This window comes from Artibeus jamaicensis, unplaced genomic scaffold (assembly GCF_021234435.1).
Source record: "Artibeus jamaicensis isolate MK-2021 breed Jamaican fruit bat unplaced genomic scaffold, CSHL_Jam_final scaffold_1019, whole genome shotgun sequence".
NCBI classification, from domain to species: domain Eukaryota; kingdom Metazoa; phylum Chordata; class Mammalia; order Chiroptera; family Phyllostomidae; genus Artibeus; species Artibeus jamaicensis.
The window spans coordinates 10,026,070-10,052,195 of NW_026522025.1; positions in this window are offsets into that span (position 1 = coordinate 10,026,070).

A 26,126-nucleotide genomic window follows, 5' to 3' on the forward strand; every position below is an offset into this window, starting at 1 on the left:
CCCAGTTTCCTCAAGTCCTACATCCAACTTCAATGCCTCACTTTTGTTTGAGATTTTTGTCTTGTGTTTGATATAGAAATTTGAGGTCATCTGTATAAATCATCTCAGGTTCTTCTTCCTTCATCTGTATTTGTACATGTAATTCCTTCCTCTTTCAAGCTTCAAAGAATGAGGAGGTCCTCGCACTGTCAAAGGCCACTCTTCTGTTTTGTTTTCTTAGCCTCATTCCACAATTCCATCATCTTCAAGATTGACTTGATCAATAAAGTAATATGTAATTTATGTAAAGGACATGATTCAGTGGTCAATGAATGTAACTCTTATACCTCCCTCCAGTTCAATTCTCTCCCATCCTGAAACATAATATCTTTTTAACCTATAGTCACCTTTATTTTTTCCTCTTTGTTTAAACCTACTTCTGTTTCCACTTTCTATTTTCCATTCCCTTAACATTCTGACATTTGGTTCTACCTCTACAACTCACTGAAATTGCTCTTAAATATGATCTCCATGTTGCAAAATTACAAGAACCAGGAATTATTAATATTAAACACTTTGAAGCATGTGCTTCTTTCTGCAAAATTGACTATATATACCCAGACACAAAAACTTCTCATAATATTTTCAAAGGATCGACTGACACATCCATTGTCCCCAGTTACAAAGCACTGCAGTTAACAGAGTATACTCCTCACTGGAGGACTCTGTTGCTTTTAACACTGTTTTATCTCCAGTGGAAACCTGGGGCCAAGTCATTGTGCCATTACTTCGTAAGCACCTAATTTCATTCCAGATGCTATGTAGGATACTGACTAGAGGTAATAGAGCACGATCTCTATCCTCAGTAAACTCACATTAACTATTGTTTGAGGAAGAAATTAGTAGTTTTGAGATTTCAAATCTGAATGCCTAGGAGTATGGTAATGACCTTCATTAATAAGGGGAACAAAGAAAGGCATCTATGCTCACCATCATAGATCGCCACTGAAAAGGGACCCAAAGAACAAACTTGATATGGAAGCTTAAGCAGGAAGTTTGGCCTTGCACTTACTGTTACTAGGAATACACAGGAAAGCCATCCAAGTGTCGAAATAGGTAAGGGGCAGGGTGAGTACAGTCCAAGGATATTTCTTTTCCTGATGAGAATCTGAGTCTCGAATTTTATTTGAATCAAACCTCAATTAAATTAAACTTTAATGTTTTCTATTTTCTGTACATAACCTCTAGAAAGAAAGAAAAAGTCAGTATTTGGATAAGAAATTCAAATTTTAAGCAATTGTAGGATGTGGATATGACCATGGTCATTGGAGTCAGACAGATGTTATGGATCTAAACCTAGATCTGTATGTCTGAGACCTTGAGAAAATAAGTAACTTCATGAAGCGCTGACCTTCTCAACTACAAAATCAGGATAATAATAACAATACCTAACATGCCAGTTGAGAATTTTTAGCAAAATAGCACATGTAGGAGACAATATGATATATGGCACATAATAAAATGTTTAAATTATATTGATATCATTATTTTTACTATTAGAATTTTAATTGTATGTTTGCTTATAAAGTCTTGAATACCAGGAATCTAAATATAAAAATTTCTCCAAAAAATAAATAATTTTCTTATGTTTAACTTCTTATTCAGGACCAAGAGACATTTTTTTAATAAACTAAAACTTCCTGGCTTCAATTTCCTTGAGTGTTCTGTACTTTCATATATATATATATATATAATGATGGTGATTAATATCCAGATTCATGAACTCAAGGCTCTCAGAGTTACTCAGTTACTTAAAAAAATTAATTGTACTTAATGAAGACAATTGAGTCATTAATTAATTCATTAATTTGTTATTCAACACACTTTGGATGCTTTCTATATGCCAAGCACTGTGATAAGTATTGGGAATACAGATGAGAAAACACTGTCTTCACACAGCTTGTAGCCCAGTAAGGATCTTTAAAAAATCATTTTACTAATTCATTATTACAAAGTTTGATAAGTGCCATGGATTAAAAAGTATAGTGAGTTATGAAATCATGTTGTAAGGATTGTAAGGATTCCAATTTTTTTGGAAATTCAAAGAATGTTTACATGAGACATGATATTTGGGCTATGATCTGAAGAGCCAGTTGACTGATGGAGGAAGGTGAAGAGTTTTCTAAGCAGAAGCAAAACAGCATGTGTTAAAACTCTGCACAAGGATAGTGCTGGGTAACTTAAAGAAAGAGACAGAAGGGAAAATCAATTTTTACAATTTAGTAGATGTGGTAACAATAGAAGGGCACTATTTAGATTTCCATCTAAAAGAGTTTTCTCTAAGAAGCAACTCGTGATTGACTGGCAGCCTCCAGCCAACACACTTTGGTCCCAACAAAGTGTTCATATTTAGTCCAGACTTTTGCCAGGCTTCTCCCAACCAATGACTAAGCACAACAGCGGTACTAGAGTCAGGTCATTCCCACTTGACATGAGACACTTCTAATAGGCAACCTTTGCTTAGAGACTTCTCAACAGCCTGACCAACATTTTGTCAGAATTGCACTGCAATGAGGCTCTTCCTATTTATCCTCCTTCCTCCCCTTTCTCTTCTCATAGCTTTTAGGTATCTGCATAGTGGTTTGAGGACTCACTCTGCTGACTTCTGTTCCCTTCTCCCCTTTGTCACTCACACACTTTAGATCAATCCCTAATGTAACCTTTTTATCATACAATGTACTAGTCTTGGTCCCATTAAGACTTAAAATTGGTAACTCTGCCATGATCCAGCCTATAGGGGTACTTTCAGAAGAATGTTCTTTTGGTACCCCATGAGCAAGCCTTCTGCTTCTACTAGGGCCCAGTAACACATAAAGAAACATATCTCAAAAGGAGTGTTTTTCTATTGCAGATGGCATGGCCTTGCTCCAGAACCTTAGGGTCTTATGTTGTAATTTTCCCAACAGGGCTTACTATAAACTCTCTAGGACACCTTTGTCCACCACTGACACTATTCTATGGGGCCTACACAAGCAACCTGTACTTCAGTCTTCACCTCAAGAATGACCTCAAGACCATCAAGAATGCATCACTAAAAAGTCCAGTGGTGGCTGTCTATTCAGGTCAGTTCTGATGATAGGGAAATGATCTCAGAGCTGGATTCCTTATATCCATTGAAGTAATGAAGCCCCTGTTACTTTAGGTGATAGTGCTTAAACATGGGAAGGCAGACCCACTGTGACCTGGGCACTCTCTTCCATTAATGTCTTCCTAGGTCCACACTAGGGAAATAATCAGCAATTATAGTACAGTATTGTTCCAGGAGCTGTCACCCACTCCACTCAGGATGGGGTTTTGGTTGCCAATTAATCAATGAGTGAGCCCATCCTCAAATTTCTGGGTTCTCAAGCTGCTCTGAAAACCACTTGTTTTTTCAGTTTGCTTCATTCAAAAAGCAGACACCAAAATAGATTTGATGAACAAGGGATTCATTGGGGAAAATGTGAAGCTGCATTGCAGCCCAATTTAGGAGTGGACTTGAAAGATAGCAGAAAGGGAAAAAATTTACTCTGAGCTATGAGCAGTAAACCTGTTTTTCTATACTATGTGGAAGGAAAAGTGAAATTATACACATCTTCCTGTGCAATAGTTAATTATCTGACCAGATTCTAGGGGCCTCAATGGCAAAGCTGAGACAATTAGAGACAGGGAGGTCTGAGAGGCATGTCAATAGACATATATGAGAGACCACAAAGTATGAAGTATTGTGTTACACATTAAAGCAAACACCCCAGAAAGCATCCACCATAAAAGAGGCATTAAACAAGTATACAAAATGACTCAGCCAGTGGCATAAGCCAGCCTTCATAGTTAGCCACCCCAGACTTTGTTTGATAGACACATCAATGAATTAGCCTCAGAGACAGAAATAGAGGCCATGCATGAGCCAAAGTGCATTACCAAGGTTGACCTAACTTCTGTTGATTCTGAATGTTCAACCCAATGAGCCATTTCATAGTAAGTGTACTAAATTGGGTCCTTTCCATCCTAGATGGACCCAATTTTCACAGGGATAGATATATATTTTAGGGGTTGACTTTTTTGTTTACAGAACTTTTAGCCAGCACTGCAATCCAGGGACTTATGGAATGTCTGACTCACAAGCATGCAATGCCAGGCAACATAGCATCTGACAAGAGACCACTTCACAGTGAAAGGGTTCAAGACTGAGCCCATGACCCTACGATTTAGTGGTTGTATAGGGGCAAAATCAACTGTAAAACTTTTAAGTTAATTCATTTATATTAATTACCCCACCAATTATGTAGCTTTGAAAGGAGTCACAGGCTTATTGATATCAGCAGGCTGTAAATTCAGGTAAGAGTTTATGTCTTGAGTTTGAAATCCAGAAGGAAGAACAGCAAGCTAGAAACTCTGTTAGGATTTCTGTGTTTCAGTGTTGAAGCAGAATTCCTTCTTCAGTTTTTCTCTCTCCATTTTCATTTTGCTATAAGCAAGAAGAAATTTCTCACTTTGCTGAGAAACCTCCTCAGCTAAATATCTGAGTTCATCACTTATAAGTTATTCTTTCTACCCAATGGAGTAAAATTAGTTAAGTTCTTTGCCATTTTTATAACGAGGGTCACTTTTCATCCACTTTCCAAAATCATGTTCTTCATTTCCATCTGAGATCTTACTAGAAGCAACTTCAACATCCATATCCCTATGAATGGTATAATAATCTCATCAAGCTGCTTCACATTTTTAAGTATTTATTAGAGCAGCACTCCACATTCTAGTACCAAAATCTATATTAATATCCTAGGGCTTTTGTCACAAGGTACAAAAATAGAAGGTTTAAAATAACAGAAATTTTTTGCCTTAAGTTCTGAAGGCCAGAAGTCTGAAACCAAGGCATCAGAAGGGGCCATGTTCCCTCTGATGCCTTTAGGGAAGAATTCTTGTTTGACTCTTCTAGCCTCTGGTGTTTGCTACCAATCTGTGGCTCTCTTTGGCCTGCAGTTGCTTCACTCTAGTCACGCCTCTGTGTTGTCTTCACATCAACTACCTGTGTGAGTGTGTGTCTTTGTGTCCAGCTATCCCCTTTTTGTAAGGGCATCGGCCATATTGGATTAGGGCCACCCTTATGACCTCATTTTAACTTGGTCATCTCTGTAAAGACCCTGTGTCCAAAAAAGATTACATTGTGAGTTATTGGGGATTAGGATTACAACATACTTTTCAGGGTGGGGGTGGAATTCAACCCATGGGACTATGTAAAATACCTTAGTTATTCATGCTACAAGTAATGGCTAGGGAAACCATTTGCAAGGCCACTCAGCATTCCAAAGCCCGCAAGTTAAAAATTACTAAGTTAATCCAATCTCACTCATTTCTAAAATAAAGAAATAAAGTAAAAAATAAAATTTCTATATTTAGACTTAAAATTTAGCCTAATTTTATTGTATGAGCCTAATCCATTCCCTACTAATAGCAATGAAACAGAAGATAGTACAAATAGGTCTGTTTTTCAAGTCATTAAAATACTTGGATGACCATGGTACCATTTCCCTAAACATTAAGAGTCCTTAAGTGATTAAAATACTCTTAATCACTTAAATGGAAAAAACAACAATATTTTAGAGTTATATAAGTCATCTAAGTCTAAATTATTATTCAGTAATAAAAGGCCCCCAAATTTTATTGGCTTGCAAAGACAAAGAATATTTCTTACTAACGTTACCTGTCTATCATGGGTCATCTCTGCCTCTGTTCACTTAATCTTTATGAAAGTACCCAGACCAAAGAGCAGGCTCTATTTGGGGGCATGAAGAAAGATAGGGGAGGTCCAGGTATATAGCATTTTCCTGAGATTGAGGCTGGACCAGAAGAAAAAGGATCCCCTCTGCCCCTTGTCTACCAGCCTTACACACATCAAATAACAAGCAACAGTGACATACAAATGAGAAAGGTGAAAAGGCCTGGGTAAAAAAAAACCCACTCTGTGGCATAGGTCACAAGGAAAAATGAAAAATGAGGATAAAGTGTGTGCATTGAGAAAGCCCTCTAGCACCACAACCCCCCCGCCTAAGCACAAGGTGTTTTTAGAGGAAAGCCTGGGGCTCTTTGAAGGTAGCCAGAGCAACAACAAAAACCAAGCCCTACTCAACTTTTAACTATATTTTTCTCAAACCCCATATCATTGCCCTGACAAGTGTGTGATGATTTCCAGGAGTAAATAGCATTTACTCCGGTCTCTGTTATTCTATATGAGATGTCTGACATTAGATAAAAAAAAAAATTGTGCTCTGGCTGGTGTATCTCAGTGGATCAAGTGTGGGCTGGGAACCAAAGGGTCACCAGTTCAATTCCCAGTCAGGGCACATGCCTGAATTGCAGGCCAGATCCCCAGATGGGGACACGTGAGAGGCAACCACACATTGATGTTTCTCTCCCTCTCTTTTTCATTCCCTTTCCTTCTCTCTAAAAATAAATAAATAAAATCTTTTAAAAAATTTCAAAGACATGAAGAAAACTAGCCATCATCAGAAGAAAAATCAAGTTAACAGTATCAAAGTTGAAAGGCTCCAAGTGTTGGACATTAAAATGACTATGGTTAATATGTGAACAATTTCATGAAAAGGTGGAAAACATGCACATTATTGGGAAATTTCAGGAGAGAAATGGAAATCATAAGAACTAAATGACAATAAAGGAAATAAAATGTGACTACACTAGAGAGGAATAATTTTTTGTCAGGCTCATGATTAAATTACCCAAGGAAAGAATCAGTGAGTATAAGGGTAGATCAACTCAAAATTACCACAAAGAAAAAAAAGGAAAAGCAAACTAATAAAACACAGAAGCAAACAAACAACGAAAAAGAATAGAACATCTAAGGTCTCTGTGACAATATCAAATAGTCTAATACATGTGTAATTGGAACCTTAGAAGAAAAGAGACAAAAATAATGACTCAGAAAACATATTTAAAGAAATAAAGGCCAAGAATCTCACCAAATAAATATATAAATAACAAATGACATTAAGTCACAGATCCAAGAATCTCAGAGAACCTCGAGCAGGATAAATACTAAAAACCCCATTGTGCCCATCCTCTCAAGGACTATGATGTAGCCAAAGTGAATGTCCATACTTTTGCTGATGAGGAAAGACTACATATTTCATTTATATTCACATAAGTTGCATGGTGGCAGAACTCTGAAGGTTACCAAGGGCTTCTTTGCTCCATCTGCTGCATTGTTGAATTTGCCACCTCTCCTACATACTTGCTGTGCACTCATGGTCTTATTGCTTAAATCTCATTTCTTCTTCTTTAAAAAATAGTCTAATAATACAGGATTGTTTTCAGAAAATATATTTAGAGAACCTAGCATCAAACTTAACTTAATTCTGCACTCCACCATGCCTATGATTTAGTGCTATGGGGACCATCTGTGAATGTACTCCCTCAGAGTTATGGACAGGAGGTAAGTATGGGTTTCTGCTATTTTTAGATCCCCTAATTTATCTGAGGTTCTATGGTTTCTGTTCTTTATCATGGCTGAGGGCTAAAGAAAAGGGGAGAATAGGACAGGCCATCAATGCTGACTAACTTCTGTATTCTACATTCTTCAAATGCTCTCTTCTTCTCTAGCTGGGAGAATCATATTTATTTAGTGTGCTTGTTTCCTGAGGGTGAGCATTGGGAAACAGGCTTGGACATAATTCTTCCTGGCCTCATCTAAACTGTTGTTTTCTAAAACATAAAAACAATCTATCTATCTATCTATCTATCTATCTATCTATCTATCTATCTATCTATCTATCTATCATCTATCTACTTTGCTTCTCATTTTCTCTACTGACAGCTCACTTTTGCAGCAATACTTTTTTCTTGGGTCTGAGCCTGAATGGAAAAATATGACAGGGTTAAATAGACACGTACAAGTAAAGGGTGAAATAAAAGCACATCAGTTATTATATCACACACTATCACTATCATTCACAATGACAATATTGATTATCATTATTATTTTTTTGTCCTCTCTCGAGGACACACTTATTGATTTTAGAGAGGGGAGAAAGGAAGGAGAGAGGCAGCAAAATATCAATGGAGGAGAGAAACAAACATCCATCAGTTGCCTTTCATACACGACCCAAACTGGGATTGAACATGCAACCTAAGCATGTGCCTGACCCGGAATTAAACATGCAACCTTTCACCCTATGGGATAATGCTCCAACCAACTGAGCCACTCTGTCAGGATGTGATAATCAGGATCCAGGGCTTATTATCACTATATTGAATCACAATTATTTAAATAAACAAAACTTTCTATTGTTTCTAAAAGCAATTCATCCCCACTGTATACTAAATGCTAAGTAAAATATGTTGTGGACACTCTGGCAATCACCCAGCAACCTCCTAAAGTACTTATATCACCCATGTGTTTCCAATTCCTGGCTTCTGCCCCTTAGCTTTGCGACTTTGTCTCAGTTTTGGTGTCCTTGCCTGGATCCTGAGAGTTCTTACTTTAAAGCCATTGACTCTTTCCATACTGACTGTCTCAACTAAGATACTTCATCCATGTTCTGCCCCCAGAGATCTAAACCTCAGCTCAGATCCTTCCCAATAAAAAGCAGCCACTTTTCAAGGTTGGGTGATAAAAACGATCACAAGGGGTCAAAGCTTCAACTTTTTCCAGCCAAAGCTTCTGTCTCTCTATCTCTTTTTCTCTTTCTCTCATTAAAAAAAAATCTGCTCTAAAGTATGCAAACATTTATTGTGAAGCATATTTCCTCTTTCTGCATAAAAAATATAAACACGTTGGCTGACATATGGGCCCATGTGTTCCTTCACTAAGGTGTGATGAGTCTCAGAACAGCATATGTGCCAGGTGATAGAGAGCTTGCCACAGTGCAGGTGGGAGTGTTGCTGTCTTGTGAAACAGGTGCATAAAAGCCCATGTGAATAGAAGGCCCTGCGAATTGAAATCACGGTTACTCAGACCCAAAGCGCTAACACAGGACTATTAAGTTCAGATTCAACTGCTTATTTAGCACCTTCCACTTGAGCTTATTGGACTTTAAGACTTATTAAGTTACAGAAATCACTTTACTGACATTGAAATTGTAGCCACACGATTGAGATTTTGGGACTCAAAGAAATTAGGTAAATTTTCTATAGTGGTCATTCTTAAATTTTAGCATGATAGGAATTATCCAGAAGGCCATTCGAACACATTATTGGGCATGGCCTCCCCACCCCAAGAGTCTCTGAGTCAGAAGTTCTGGGGAGCAGCTGTATAATTTTTCCTTCTAACATGTTTCCAGGTGATGCTGTTGGTCCAGGAACCACTCTTCAAATCCCACTTTTCTAGCATGCAGTACACAGTGCTGGGGTCTACAACCCTGAGAGACTGAAGGATGAAATGTAAGTGCTATTAGTCAAAACCAACAAAGGCAAACCAGTTATCATGCTCAAGGGGCAGGGACAGGGTGCAAAATTGGATACTGTGGCAAGGAAGGTGAAATAGTTCTCGGAGGGAGGAGCCAAGGCAAAGAGTTTGAGGCGATTGCCACAGGCACATCCATACTTCCCCGAACTGAGTTTGAATGGACAGGACTAGAGTGGTCAGGATAAGACACCAATTTTTGACTTTGAAATGTTTCATTCTTATTGTTCCTTTGTCATATAGTAACTTCAGTTTACACCAAAAATTAATAATTTCAAACACAAACGGTCAGTCTGTGTGTGTTTTTAAATAAGGACAGTGATACTCCTTTCAACTCATATATTGATTTGTTTAGTATGTGCACCCTATTGTCTATGGGAGAAGGAATGAGTTTAGGACTGTAAGTGACTTCCCTTGACTTTGAAGATTTTACATCTAGTGAGAGGTGTCTACCCCAAGTCAGAATGTGACAAGAGACAGGCACAGAGGAAGGACAAGTTTATCAATTCTAATTTGAGAGAAGCGGTGTCCAATAAGGAAGACCTTCTCATGGAAGTTGAGACATTTAAGTACACCTGAAAGATGAGCAGAAAGTTACTGGCAGAGACATTTGAAAAATGACCATTGTCCAACATGTAAAAGGAAAAAGATCTTTCTGTTCCAGGAAGGAGATAATATTCTATCTTAGATTCATTTCCATCTGTATCAAAAGAAAACTATTTTTTAATTTAAAAACATTTCCAAAATGAAGATAAATACATAGGAGAAAAGGCAATTGAAGAAAACACATTTTACAAAGGCAAAGTCTCTGAGTAGAAAGCATTTTGTTTATTCTAATCTCTTTCCTGCTTCCATCCCTCAAGGGAGCATTTCATTTAGAGCTGTTGAATTTTCTGAATTCCACTGTGTGTCTGCACAAACTTCTTAGAGTCAGAGTGTAAAACAAAGAAAGTTTCATACCTTAGAGGCATCCTATTTCATTCCACATACAGTATATTGGTTGGGAAAATTCTCTGTTAGTATTAATAGTAGCAAAACACAATAATTATAATATGTATTGCTTTATAATTTCCACTAATAGACATATTAGTCTGCTAAGGCTGCCACAAAATACCACAGACGGGGTGGCATAAACAACAGAAATTTATTTCTCATGGTTCTGGAGGCTGGAAATCCAAGATCAAGGTGCCAGCAAAGTTGGTTCCTGGTGAGAACCAACTGGATATCTCCTCCTGGATAGCAGGCTGTTTCTCATTGTGTTCTCACACAGCTTCTCTTCTGTGCATGCAGAAGAGAGAGAGGTTTTTGGTTTCTCTTCCTTTTATTATAAAGACACCAATCCTATCAAATTAGGGCCCCACACTATGATCTCATTAACCTTAATTACCTCCTAAAAGCTCTATCTCCAAATACAGTCACAATGAAGGTTAGAGCTTCAACACATGAATTCCAGGGCAACACTATTCAGTTTATGACAGGACTGTGAGCCCCTGAAGAATAAGTACCTTACTTTGCTTATTTTATCTCCCTCCTCTTATATTTCCTAACCTGTTTCTTACTACATGTAGATTACTTGACTTGAATGTAACTCATATTTACCTTCTCAGTAAATCATCCCAAAAACATGATGAAATGGGCAAGGGAACTTGCCCAAATTATCACCCCAAATTTACACATGAATAACCTTGGCTCTCAATATGCATATACTATGCCAGGTACTATTCTAAACTCTGTGTGACTTAGCTAATGTTATTCTAATTTTAGTAATGAGGAACTGAAGTCCAGAGGGGTTAAAAAGTTGCCCAAGATGATCTCTAATAAGTGGCAGAATCAGTATCCAAACTCCAGTAGCCTGGTAACGGAGCCAATATTCTTAATCACTCTATTACACTTCCTCCCCTGAGGGCCACTGAAGTCACAAGACTTGCCCAAGATTTCTTAGTTTGCACCTGTGTTAGTTCCCTAGGGCTGCCATAACAGGTTATCAGACACTCAGTGGCTTAAAAACGACAGAAATTTGTTCTCTCACAGTTCTAGTGGCCAGAAGTCCAACACCCAGATGATGGCAGGGCCACACTCTTTACCAAGGCTTCAGAAGAGAATCTGTCCATTGTCTCTCCAGTTTCTGATGGCTCCAGGCATTCACCGGCTTATGGCTGCATTACTGTAATTTCTGCCTCCACCTTTACATGGCCCTCTCCTCTCTCCGTTCTCCTTAGTGTGTTTCTTATAAGGACATTTGTCATGGTACTTAGGGCCCACTTGAATAACCCAGGGTGACCTTATCTCACCCAACATCTTTAATCATACCTGCAAAGACATTGTTTTCCAAATAAGTCTACATTCACAGGTTCTCAGGGTTAGGATGAGGACATCCCTTTGGGGGGACTACCACCCAGACCACTACAGCACAAACAGCAAGCAATGATCCAGTACATGGAGTACCAGCAACACATTCTCTGCCCAGCACTTCTTTCATAGGACCTTTTACTCTTGCCTCCTCCCCAGTGTCATCCAAACAGGTCCTATGGTTCCCACTGTGTGAAATGTACCCAACCCTAAGCCACAGTTATTTGACACATGGTACACACTAACTCAAAGTGATCCAAGATATACCTTCCCTAGGAAGATTTGGCTTGCCACCAAGTGAGAAAAGTGACAGAAACAGATTTCTCAAAGTTTGGTTTCTCTTGGCAATGGTAATTTCCAGCAGGACAGAGTCTAGGTTGGGGCAAGCAAGTCCCATCTGGGACATAAAATTTAGCAATCAGCACTTGCAGGACCTGAAAGCGAGGGGCCCATTAAATTTTAGGCCCGAGGTGCCTCACTTGCCTCACCCTAACTAAACTTGACTCTGTCTCTGAGAATGAGCAGCAGAGGACTGGAGGAGAACAGCATGGAGAGAGGGAGAGAGTAAAGAGGATCAGGGAAAAAGAACATAAACAGACCTGCAAAGAAAAGCTGTCGTGAAAGAGAGTCCTGGTAGCATTCCAGCCACTGGTTCTAGTTTCCTTGAGCCTTAGTAGCATGATTTCCATCATTTGTTTCTGTGCTTCCATTTCTATGCAACGGTTCTAAGTTTTGGGTTCTTTTTATTTTCCCTTAAAGTTACTTGGCTTGGGATTCTATCACTTGCAACCCAAACCATTTCAAAAAATGTAGGTCTTTTAACTCCTGACTCTTATTCTCTTGTTATTTCTCAAGATGAAGAGACTGAGGCACAGAAAGAATTGTGATTTCTGTGAAGCCATAGTACCTATTAAAAGTGGAAACCCAGGTCTCTATGTGCCAACATATATGTGATAAATCGGGCTCTCTCACAGATGTGAAACTGGTTCTTTCTTTCATGGCTTTGTTATAGAATATTTATCTCTCATCCTTTCAGCATGTAGGCAGGTAGGTGCTTTAATTAATGATTTCAGAAAATCTGTATGAACATCAACAATTACACTATGTCTTCAGAAGCTAATTAAATATATTCGGCCCTGGCTGGCATAGCTCAGTGGATTGAGCGCGGGCCTGCGAACCAGAGTATCGGGGTTCGACTCCCAGTCAGGGCACATGCCTGGGTTGCAGGCCAGTTCCCAGCAGGGGACGCATGAGACAACCATACACTGATATTTCTCTCCCACTCTTTCTCCTTCCCTTCCCCTCTCTCGAAAAATAAATAAATTAAATATTTTTTAAAAAAATAAATAAATATATTTGGTTATTTTACGACATGCGAAGTGGTTCAGAATGCTGTGTTTTTATTATCCTGCTGTTGATTTCCTTCATATTTGTTCTTCCCTTCTCTGTAGTTTTGCATATACCCACTGCTTCTAATATGCCATTTTTGGTATTTTAGAAAATAAAATGGAAACTACATTAGCATGGACTAATTATCATTTAATATTTTTAGTTGATCAAAAGATATTAATTTCCTCTGCGTACTCTTAATCTCACTCTGACCTTGAGGAAGCTGTCCTTGTTTCAGACGCAGAAAATAAAATGTCCTAAATAAGGCCACCACAGCACAATGCCTCCTTTTACAGAATAGAAGCTTCAGAGGAAGCTTCAGAAGAAGAAAAGTAATCATAGAAAATATTTAGTGAGGCCAATTTAATCTAATTTCATTTGCTGGTTTGCCTGTGGGTTCACCTTTTATCTACATGCACCATCACTTTTGAAATAACGGCAATAATTGTCGCTGGCTGAATACCTTCTCTGTCCCAGGGATTTTACATAATCTATCTCACTTAATCCCTGCCAACCTCTTAGTTACAGATTAACTTCCCCATTTTATAAGCAAGGAAACTTGGATTTAGAGAGAATAAGTAAGTAGGTTACCCAATTACCCGGACCTAGAGAATGGTGAAATCAAGTGAGACCCTGCCACTGTACTCTTCCCACGGCTCCAGGCAGAGCCAGAGTGAGTGTGCCGTTGGCAAGCATTTAGCCCCTACTCCAAGGGAAAGGGTGAAGGGAGGCTGGGAATCTGCAGTGCTTTGGGCAGCTCACAGTGATTTGTCATCTCCCTGCATTTGTTTCAGAGTAGCAAAGAAATCTGTTCTATTTAAAAGCAGCTGAGAATTCTCTTTCAGTTCAAAGCCAGACCCAGCACCAGGTTGGCCTCAGCCTGACATATAAGTTAATAAATTTTTCCTTGTCTTTTTTCCTTCTGTAGTTGTTAGTGCATTTTTCTTCATTGGCCAAATGTTTAATGTATTTTCATTTTCAAACCGTTTCCATAAGGCTAGTGGCTAAATGGATCTTTCCTTATTTCCCCTGGGCTGGTGTATGTCTCCAAATTATTCATCGTATGAGATAGTGGAAAGAATCTGTAATGGGGGCTCGGAAGACTGGATTCTCACTTGGGCCATTCCCAGACTTATGTGACTATGGGCAAGTTTCTCTCCCCCTCTGAGCTTCAGCATCTATGTTTGTAAAGTGAAGGATTGAGTTCCAGAGACTTCCCAGTCCTTGCCTGCTGATCTCATAGCAATCTCCACACCTTCTCTGTTGTGAGAACTAGTATGCGAGATGCTACTTTCTTCATAATTTTCTTCCTGAAAGGAAACATCTTCCACAAGCCATCTTTCTCAGGTAAAAGGACAGTTTAATTCATTCATATTCCCAGTTATTGTTTAACATTATCCATCCATGTTATTGTTTAACATTCATTTATTTGACTGACAATTCAATGAATAAACTAACAATGTGGTAGAAACTAGAGAGGCAAAGATGAGCAAGACAGAGACCCCGCCCTTAGGTACACAAGCAGGCAAATAGCGGTGACTCAGAGAAGGGGGCTTCTCTTACTGTGGCCAGTTCCAGCATTAAGAAAATTCTCCCAGAAGGGAGACTAGCTAAACTGTCAATATAGCTTAAAGTTGGTTAATGGGTACATATGAGCCAAGATTCTGTAGTCAGACAGGTCTAAGGTCAATCCAGGTTAAATAATCAGTAGCTATGTGACCTTAAACAAATGATTCAACCTCTCTATGATTTCCTTACCTTCATCTATAAAATGACCATCACAACACTAAATTCATAGGATTGTGAGGAAGAGCAAATGATACTTGTTTATTAGAAACATCAGTGCATTCCATGTGCCAGGAACTATGTTCTATTTCAAGAACAACAGTGAGAAAACAGTGAGTTAAAAATTATTAAAATTATATATATTCAAAAAGTCCCAGCCTCCATCCTAAGCACTCTGCATGTTTTAATTAATTTAATATTCATAACAACCCTATGAAGTACACATTATTATCTATTATTATTCCTATTTTAGAATGAGGAAGTAGGCTCAGAGAGAATAGGTGATTAGTGACAGAGAGAGAAAGTCTGACCTAGGCAGTCTGACTCCAGAGTCTCTTCCTTTATCCACTGCATTACAAACCTAACCACAGCTTTTTACTACCTCTCCAGGCTCCTGTGAGTTCCCTAAGCATTCGGGCCCTTGTGAACTTGTCAGTACAGTGGGGAAACACAATCAAACAAACAGGAAACATGAAGTATAAAGTTACCCTGGGCTCTGGGGCTGGCCTAGGACCCAGGTCTGCCCAATTAGAGTACTGTATTTCCGTATCTTGTAGAGACTGGTTCAGTTATATACACTAGCTTTAGACATTCTACTGGGATGAATGAGAAAGGAGAACTCTTTCTTCAGGGTCCCTGAAGTGGTAGTATGTGAGCCTACAGCTGCTGGTGGCAGGGCTAGCATGAGACCAAAGCCAACAGAGAAGGAGAAAGAGCCATTAGACCCTAAGGGACAGTCCATGACAACAACCGGCTCTGTATCAGGAGCCACTAAAAGCTGTTTTGTCTCAGCTAGTTTGGCCTGGGTTTCTATTACTTGAAGCCAATAGTCCTGACTAACAGACTCAGGAATTTCTGTGTAATGTATATTACTCATAATGTCACTACTCACCTGGTAAACTTTATGTATGGTTATTTTTGAAGTGCAAGTAGGAGTTAATCAAGTAGAGAAGGAAAAAGCACTCTCAGCAGAGTGACTGATATGTGCAAAAGCACAGAGGTACAAGAGATTATTGCCTTTTAAAGGAGACTGAATGTTCATATTAACCCAACAGTAACATCCAGACCTCACCTTATTAATATCCTCAAGAGAACTCATTATTAAAGAGGACTTTAGTATCAGGCCTAGAAATTTTCTCTTTATTTCTTTGCATGCTCTGTAAAATTTTAAGTACAGAAATATTCTAATTTCTACTTCTGAATGAAATGGCTGAAAATGAAAGATTGCTGATGTCAGAGCACTGGGTCTTTAAGATCAACAAAAGCACCATCTTCATCTTCTGTCTCACCAAGTAGCTCATTAGGCTGATCTTTCTGATCAGCCTGTCCTTCAGCAGGTGATCATTACAGCTATTATTTAGTCTCAGGAAGGTAAGTAGTTGACTTGACATTGCAGTTAGGCTGTGGTGGTTCTGGAACTTGAAACGAGTGTGTTTGACACCCAGGCCCATGCTGCTCTGCATTATGAAGCCTTTACTTAACACTTTTGTCCCAAATGAAACATGAGACTTGGCAATAGTACTTTGTATTACCGATTACCATTATGTGATTTCACAGAGATCATTTGCATTCATCTCCAAACTCCCACAAAGGCTTAAGAGACAGTCTTGACTCTGCATGGAACACAAATACCACAGAATTACTGTCAGCCACCCACTGGGAGAGACCACAATGGGAGAAAATAGACAACAATCAGAGAAACTTCTCTTGTCAACACTGCCTGATCAACTGTGGCAGGGACCTCTTACCTAGAACGACTGGGAATCTCACAATTTTCTCCTTTTATTCTTGTTATTTTATGATTCATGTTTTTGAGTCTGTTATTAGGTAAATACAAATTCAGAATTATGATATTTTACTGGTATATTTGCCTAACCCCTGTATATAATTATGAAAAATATCTGTTTAGCTCTACCAATACTCTTTGCCTTGCAACCTGCATTGTCTGATAATAGTAAAGGTATATTAGCATCTTATGATAAATATTTATATGGTACATCTTCAATACTTTAAGCTCCAAACTTTCTGAGTCCTTATATTTAAGAAGTATCTATTATAAACAGCCTTTAGTTGCATAAACATCCAGCTTGATATGCTTTGACATTTTTATTAGAATATTTATTCTGATTGCATTTAATATACTTAGAGGTATATTTGGGTTAAAATCTACTATATTCTTATTTTTTCTCTTTGTCTTTTGTAATTTTTGTTCTTCTTCTTCTTGAATTTATGGTATACTCTTTTGTTAGATCATTTTCCCTCTCTACGAATGTGTTAAGCATGCATTATTTTTTTCCTTATGATAATCTTACAGATGACAATATGTATCCTCACTTATCAGAGTCTTCATAAATTAGTAGTTTTATCACTTAACAGGCAATTCAAGAACTTTACAGCACTTTAACTAAATTCATCCCTATTCTACCTCTTCTGCTTCTATTCTTATAGTCTTTAATTACACATGTGTATAAATGCAATAAGTAATTATTACTGTTTTATAAGTCCATTTTAATTTACATTGACCACACATTTCCTATTACTTTCTACCCCATTTTTAATTTCCATACTTCCATCTGAAATCTTTTACTTTTTATCTAAAAAGCATACTTTTGTGTTTCTTTTTGATAGATCCACTGGCAATGAATAATCTTTATTTGAAATGTCTTAATTTCCCCTTTATTTTAGAAAGATATTTTCATTGTGAATATAATTCCACATTGGTAGTTGTTTTCTCTACATACTATAAAGATGTCAACCCATTGTCTTCTAGCTTCTACCAGTTAATCCTCACCAAATTGACCAGTATACTCAAAACAATTCTAACCAAATTCCAGTGAAGTTTTTTTCTTTTGTAAAAATCAGTAAGTTTTTTCTAATATTTATATGGAAATGCAAAGGATCTAGGATTGCCAAAACCACTTTGAAAACAAACAAATTGGAGGACTTACCAGATTTCAAGCCTTACTGAAAAGCTTCCATTTTTAAAGCAGGTTGGTTTTGGCTAAAATATTGACATACATTAAGGAAACAGAATAGTGAGTACAGATGTAGTTCTACACAGATATGGTTGATGGCTTTCTAACAAAGATGTCAAGGCAATTCAATGAGAAAAGGGAAGTCATTTCAACAAATGGTACTGGATCAACCAGACACCCATAGAAAAGCAAACCTGAACTCTTACTCACTCCATACACAGATTATATTAAAAACTAATCATAGAAATAAATACAAAATTGAAAGCTATAATACTTATATAATAAAGTATAGGAAATTAACCTTTGAAACCTTGGAAAAAGTAAAGTTTTCTTAGAACCTAAACAACATGAGTCATTAAAAAAGACAAAGGAAATTAGGCTGCACCAAAATTTTAAAGTTTTGCTTTTCAAAATATCTCATCAAGAAAACAAAAAGGCAAGTCACAAAATGTAATGAAGTATTTGCAACACATCTATCAGAAGACTTCTAGCAAGAATATTTAACAAATTATTACAAATCAATAGTAAGACAACACAGTAAGGAAATGCATAGGGATTTAAAGAAAACTTTGTGGGTGAACATATATTAATTGTCAACAGGCATTTAAATAACAACAATTGTCAATAAGCTCAAAATAATTTAAGATATTCTAATTAAAACCATATACGGCACTACCAACCCATTCAGAAGACTAAAATTAAAAAAAAAACTAACCTTATCAACTGCTCGTGATAATGCAGAGCAGGTGGGACTGCCTTTCACTGCTGCTGGGCCTAGAGAATGGGTGCAACCACTTTAGAAGACAGCTTTACAGTTTATTACCAGTGTGTGTATATATGGGTCATAGAACCCAACCATTCTACTGCTAAGCATTTACTGAAGAGAATCAAGAGCATATGTCTGTGCACAGACTTTTACACAAATGTTCGTAGTGACTTTATTGTAATGGGCAAAAGCTGAAACTAGCCCCAGTGTGGCACAGGTAAATTGATAAACAAACTGTGGCATAATTATGCAATAAACCACTACTCGGCAATAAAAGGAATAAATCTTGGAATCTCGACCCAGAGTAAAAGAAACCAGGCAAAAAGAAGTTCATGTTCTATTGTTCCATCCATATAAAAATTATAAACCATCAAAACCAATTTATAGAGACAGGAAGCAGGCAGGTTGTTGCCTGGAGATGTGGTCCAGAAAGGACTGGATTATTACCAAGGGGCCCAAGAAATTTTAAGAGTGATAGAAATATTTTGAGACCTTATTGTGGTTATAGTTTCACTGGTATATGTGACATATGTCAAAAATGATTTAATTGTATACTTTAAATACATGCAATGTAGTGGACTTCAATTATACCTCAATAATAGTGTTTAAAATCAGCCACCAGTTATATTGCTCCTTTGAAGGCAATAATGTATTTCTTCTCATCTGACCGCTGTCAAGATTTTCACTTTGTCTTTGCATTGTTAGCATTTTGCTAGGAAGTATGCATGTAATGTTTACTGAAATTCTTTGTTTTTGTACTTCTTAAAGCCATATAAATTTCTTCAATTTCTGTGGCTTGGTGTCTTTTGTAAGTATTGAACCAACACTTCTTTAACTCTGTCTTCTTTTCCTCTTGGATTAGGTGTCTAATTATGCATATGTGAGAACTTTTCTCCATGTTCCATATTATCTTATGTTCTCTTCTATATTTCTCACATTTTGTCTATGTTTTTATTGTTTCTACTATTTTTTAAATAATTTACACTTTCTTCTCCTGTGTTCAATCTGCTGTTAAATCTATTAAGTTTTTAATTTTAATACTTACATTTTGTACTGTAGACTTTCTATTTAATTACTTTTATAGATTTGATTCTCTGATGAAATTTTTAATCCTGGACACATAGAGGGATTTTATATTCTACAAGATTCCTGTCTTAGATATAGATTAAGATGAGGCTGCTATGAAAAAATACAATAGGCCATGTGATTTACATCAAAATTTATTTCTTACAGTTCTGGGAGCTGGGAAGTTCAAAATCAAAGTTGTAACATTCAGTTCTCTGTAAAGGCTGTATTCTTGTCTTGCAGATAGCCATCTTCTCCCTGTATCCTTACCTGGTTAAAAAAAAGGAAGCTCTGGTGTCTCTTCCTCTTCTTATAAGGGCACTCATTCCACCATGAGGGTGCAATGACCTTATATCAACCTAATTACTTCCCAAAGGCTCCAACTCTTAGCACCATCACAATGGGTGAACTTCAACATATGAATGTGAGGGGGATGCAAACATTTGATCAAATGCCCTTTGCATACAATTTCACTGTAGTCAGTAGTCATACGGATTTTTGTTGTTGTTGTTTTTGCTATGAATTTAATTCATTCCAAGAGAAATGCATACCTAAGCTTGCTTCTGACTGCTGACTCTATAGTGCAGTTATCTGAAAATGTTGTTACAGATTTTTTCTTTTAACAAGAATGACAAAAGGTTTTGCATATGAAAATGATCACTATTTCACACGTCCTTAAAACTTTTGGGTCACTTTTATTTTACTACATTTAAGCAGATCCATGGCAGTTTTTAATCCAGGTGGCTGGTGAAGTATAGTGTGGGGAAAAAATTGAGTCTAAGAATTACATATGTATTCCTAGTCTCCATTCTGCCATTTACTAGCTTTGTGCCTCTAAGCAAGTCAAATAAACTCTATGAGCCTCTGTGTCTATGTCTCTCAAATGGACACAATAGCATTCCTTAATTTTTACCTTTCTCCATACAAGAATATTTCAGGACACATGAAACAAAGGATGTAAAAGTGCTTTGTAAAATCTAAAGTATACAAAATGACTATTCAATAACTATTTTGAATAAATACTAAGGAACATATTTGGCTATAACAAGTTATGTGACCTTAGGAAAAAAAGGGGAATGAAGATACCTGCCTTCAAAGCCAATGATCTCAGCCTTTGCCCCATACTTCTCACTGAGGTAACTCCATGAGACAGGATGTGGTACTTTTCCAGATGGACTCGACAAAGAATATGCAACATCTGACCTATAATACATTGAAAATAACCTAAGCAAACAGCTAAAATACATTCTTTATATTAAGTTTATTTTATCCAATAATACCCAGCTCTTTTCCTCCACCTTTATTATTCTTGACCTTTTGTCTTTCTCTCTTATATATTCTAGCATTGCCCATCCAATCTGAAAACACAAAATTGGTAGTCTCTTGCTTCCAACTCAAATTCCCTTTCTTGAGTGCAATTCATATTACTTTGAACAGAATCAGATTTCTTTCCTGAAAACAGAAATTCTATGAGAGAACAGAAAAATAAGAAGAAGGAAGCGAGGTAGAAAGTTAATATGGCAGAACTTCACCCTAATATTGGCAAATTTTCTTAAGAGTGAATGCAGCCCGACACCCCAGTGCCAATCCAGCCATTCCATGTGTAGATCAGGGCAGGATGGAGGACAGAGGTGAGGGCAGACAGCAGAGAGTGTTTGCAGTTATAAGAGAAATAGATTTGCCCAGAAGTGATGGGTCACAGAAGTTAAATACCAGGTATGCAAAGATATACCTATTTCTGTGATTCAGAAACATATCTACAGCTAGTGATTTAAAATTTATGGATTTGTTATTACAGAGAGATTGTGCTCATTCCTGCTTCTCACAGCTGCCAACAGAACAGACTGACTTTTACCCTGAGTTCCATCATTTATCTTGATCTCTGAGGCATGAGAGATTGTGATGTGTATATACTTAGGTGAAATCTGTACATGTTACTTATTTTTTTGGAGTTACCACTTTTGCACTGTGAATAGGATCATGTTTTGTGGCCTGGTTCTGTTTTGTATAACTTACAGACATTTAAAATAAATACTAACTATAGATACCTCACTTGTTCAAATGATCTAAGTTGAACATTGAAGTCAATGATTATAATTTAGGTATTGACTTTTGAGAATGGATATAAAAAGCTCTTCAAAAGCTTGACTGGGCCCTCTGGACTTTCCTGTAGTCCAGCTGGCCATCAGTCTGTTCCACAGCTTCACTACTGTGTAGGTTGTGTTTAGCACCTGCTATGAAACAATAATGGGTGTGTTTTACACTCCATAGGACATATCGCTTTTATTTGTTCTAAATAAGTATCTGATTGTGTCTGGTCCAGTGGATTTTTCATACAAAATGCCTCAAGGCATGAAGTCCCTTTCTTAAAAAGGCTCAAAATATATACACATTTATATTATAAAGTTTACATGACCTAACATCTTGTACATGAACAGCAAATCTCTTTGCTTTCAGTGACTGACTGAATGCTCAGCTTTCCCAAGATAGGTAAACAGGTATTTGTTGTGATGAGATACTCATGTTCTGAGGAACCCTGGTCAGGCTAACAGCTTGCCTTACTAATAGTGGCTGTCTCTGCTATTGTAAAACAAAAGGGAAATGACCTATGCATTATTATGGAGTCAGAAGCAGAGATGGGAGATTCCAGGTTTCTTGTAGGATTCTTAGATGATCTTCCAGTCCTTTTGGATATAGTATGCTTGGGGGTATAAGGGAAGGACACATTGGAGGTGGCATTTTAGGAAAACCCATTTTGCCAAACACATATGTGTATATTCTAAAGGAAATGGAAGCCATATGTTTCTGATTCATTTACATGTAATTCATCAAAATATAATTTTGTAAAAGTTATTTAATGTTCAAGAAACATGCAAAAGGTATTTATTCTTATGAATACTTTTTTCCAAAGGACCAGCTGCATTGAGGCATCTGTATAAGAAGTTATCCTTTTAAAATGGAACTGGTTTCAACATCTCAAGGACATTTTAAACTTCCCAAGGGCAGCCTGGCATGAGAGAAGTAGCACAGACTTTGGAGTTGACTTGGATTTAAAATCAGGTTGTTTTTTTGTTAACCTTCAAATAATATATTTCTATGCATTTTTTTTGTTTAGAGTCTAATTTGTGCTGGGCAGGAGATGCAATATTGACATAGGGATTAACATTTGACAAGTGGAATAAATAATATCCCTCCTGTCATGATGTAGTTACTTAACTTATCTGAACCTATACTTTTTATTTCAAGAAATGGAGATAATAATGCTCATCCTAAATGATCTTCAGGAAAATCATTCAGAACAGACTCATAGATAGAGAAAACAGAACAATAATTGACAGAGGGGAAGAAGTTAGAGGGCCTGGCTGAAAAAGGTGAAAGGATTGAGTAGGACACAATGATGGTTACAAAATAGTTTCAGGGATGCAGAGAACAGCATAGGGAATACAGTGAATATTACAATATTTTGTAATAACTGTGCATGGTGCCAGGTGGGTACTTGAAGTCTCAGGAGAATACTTGTAAAGTATGCCATTGTCTAACCACTATGCCGTACACCTGAAACTAATACAAAATAATATTGAATATAAAATGTAACTGAAAAATATATTTTAAACAGGGAAAAAAGAGAAAGAAAATCATTCAGTATGAAACATAATGTCTGACATGCTAAACACACTCAGCAAGTTTTCTTCCATTTCAATCTCTTCCTTTTGAAGGCACTTTCCCCCTTGAATCTGTCTGCACAGAGACCCTCACACAAGGCCCCTGCCCTCAAGTACCCACAAAGACCAAAGCATCAGAATGCTTTGCATATATTTGCCTCATTATCTACAAGGTCAAAGCGACTCCTTTCCCTGCAATGCAAAGCCGTATGCTTTAAACTGGGACTAAATGACAATTTGTGCTGGGGATAGTGGAGTGGGGGAAGCAGAAACTCTGGAGTCAGGGCAAATCAAACTTGAATTTGGATTTACCATTTTCAACTTTTTTTTCATCATAGCCAAGTGTCCGAGTTTCTGTAAAATAGGATTGAAATGACCTAATGTGCTGTATTGTTGTGACAAATTAAATGGAATAATACATGAAAGGTGCCTGGCTCAATAATGGCAGATCTTACTACTGCCATAAAAAGTAATTCAAAATGCTTCATTTTAACGGTTTAATGTTCAAAACCACAATATTGTAATTTTCTTGATAGATCATAGCCTGTTAAACACTTGAACAGTAAGCAACCCAATAAACGCATCAAGTCCACCCACGAAATATATATACATATACCCATAGAGACTTTTGAAGACACCCAAGCTTAAATCTCTGTAACAAGAATGCAGATACATGGTAAGTAACTTGCTATTCACCCCTTAATATTTCCATTGCAGTCATGAATAATTAATCATAGAAAACTTTTTCACTAAGCATATGCTGCCTAAAAATCTTTCCCTCAGCACTTCATGCAGCCACTGCAAATCATTTGGAGCAGGCAAGTATGGTATCCCATTTGCATCCCTGACGTAATTCATCAAACAGTTAACATGATCCACTCTTCTAAAACCTCAAGTGTATTCAACAGGCATTTATTTAGCACTTACAGGGTATCTGGCAATTGATTCAAAAGTAAGCAATGACCCTGTCCATCAGGAGTACTACAAGGCAGAATAAATAATTGCTAGAGATATGAATTACTATAGAAAAGAGGAGCATTGAATAATTAAAGAAAAAACAGTGGGTTTATTATTTTACTTGTTCACTCTATCCAGAGTGCCTAGAACAGAACAAGCAAATTATAAAGATCAAAAACTTTCTTTAAAGCAAATGAATGAGATGAACTTGCTAAGCACCCATTGTCTTGATTGAATATGTGTTCATTTAGAGAACAATGTACACTAAGTATGAAAGTTGGGGAGATCAAAAGGAGTGCAGCAATTCAGATGGATTTTGAAAGCTAAGTCCCTCGCTGCCAGAGAGAAGGAAGACATTGAAAGCAGAAGAGATGACCTGAACAAATACATACAAGTATGAAGACTCAAGGCCTAAATATGCTGTATATTTTTACAGATTTGGAATAGACGCCTAGCTCAGGTCACCTCCCATGCTTGGGCCGACAGAGAAATAATTCTGGTGGCCAAGTGGAATACAGAGCTAGGTCAAAGGAAGGTGGCACAGGATGCCAAAGGCAGAAGCTGCTGCTCTTGGTATCTTGGACTTTACTAATGCTGTTTTTCCCAGCAGTCACTGCTGCCTGCTTGATCATTAGCACCAGAACGTCTTGTTTGTTTCCACCAGACGGAAGTAATATACAATTATGCAAATTACCTTAACTCCAAGTACGGAATCACAGGCCAGTCAATAATGTTGATGCATTATGAAAGGGCAGCTCCTCCTGGAAGAAATAACACGAGGAGCCGATCATAAGCAAACATTTTGAAGCCTGCAGAGGACTGGTCCCTGCAGCGCAATCTATTATCATATTTCCACATAATTAGTTTGTTTTCCACTTGAAATCAGAAAACGATTCGACATTGCCTTCCCTGCCTCAGGATGGAAGAGCATCCAGTGGAATTCTCCTGCAAAGGTTCATATGGTGAATAATTAGTGAGAATCAATCTGTGGAAATTAAAGTTTGGAATATTGTAGAACTCATGAATAGTGCATGGGACGACTGGGGGGAGGAAGAAGAGAGGGCACTTCGTGCTAGGCAAGCATAGATGACTGCTGGCAATCTGATTTTTAATCAGCGCTGCACAAGCCAGGGGGTTGACTATGGCTGTAGGCTGGGCAGAAATACTGTCCAAATTTACAGGCAAGAGAAAGAAATATTTTTAAAGACACCTGTATCTGTGTTCACTTTCAGTCACTTTTATTTGGGTGGAATGCCCTGGAATTGGAGGGTTTTTCTTCAGTTGATGCTGATGGCGATAACTACTTCAATCCTTGCCACAGCCCTGTGTCTTCAAATTTTCTTATTCCCATTTTACTGGCAGGGAAACTGGGACTTATAAGGCACAGGGGTTGCCTGCAGTCACCAGCTGCTAAGTGGAGGAACTGAGAATGTAAGGTGTGTCTACCAAAACCCAATAGCTTAAGGGTAAACAGTGAGTGGGCTGAAATCAAACTGAGGGAGATTCAAGTTTTTAGTCAAGGTAAGTATCAATTTCCTCAACTCAAGGGTATATGATGAAGGTATATAATTTATTAAACTGTCTGCAGGTTACAACAATAGTACATCTAATTCCTTCACACAGTATCTGGCACATAGAAAGACACACTGAGTTATACTCATACAAAAATAGTAAAACAATTTCTCAAAGATTACTCTGATACTAGAAAATATAGGCATCTCATTACACCTTGGAAATAATCC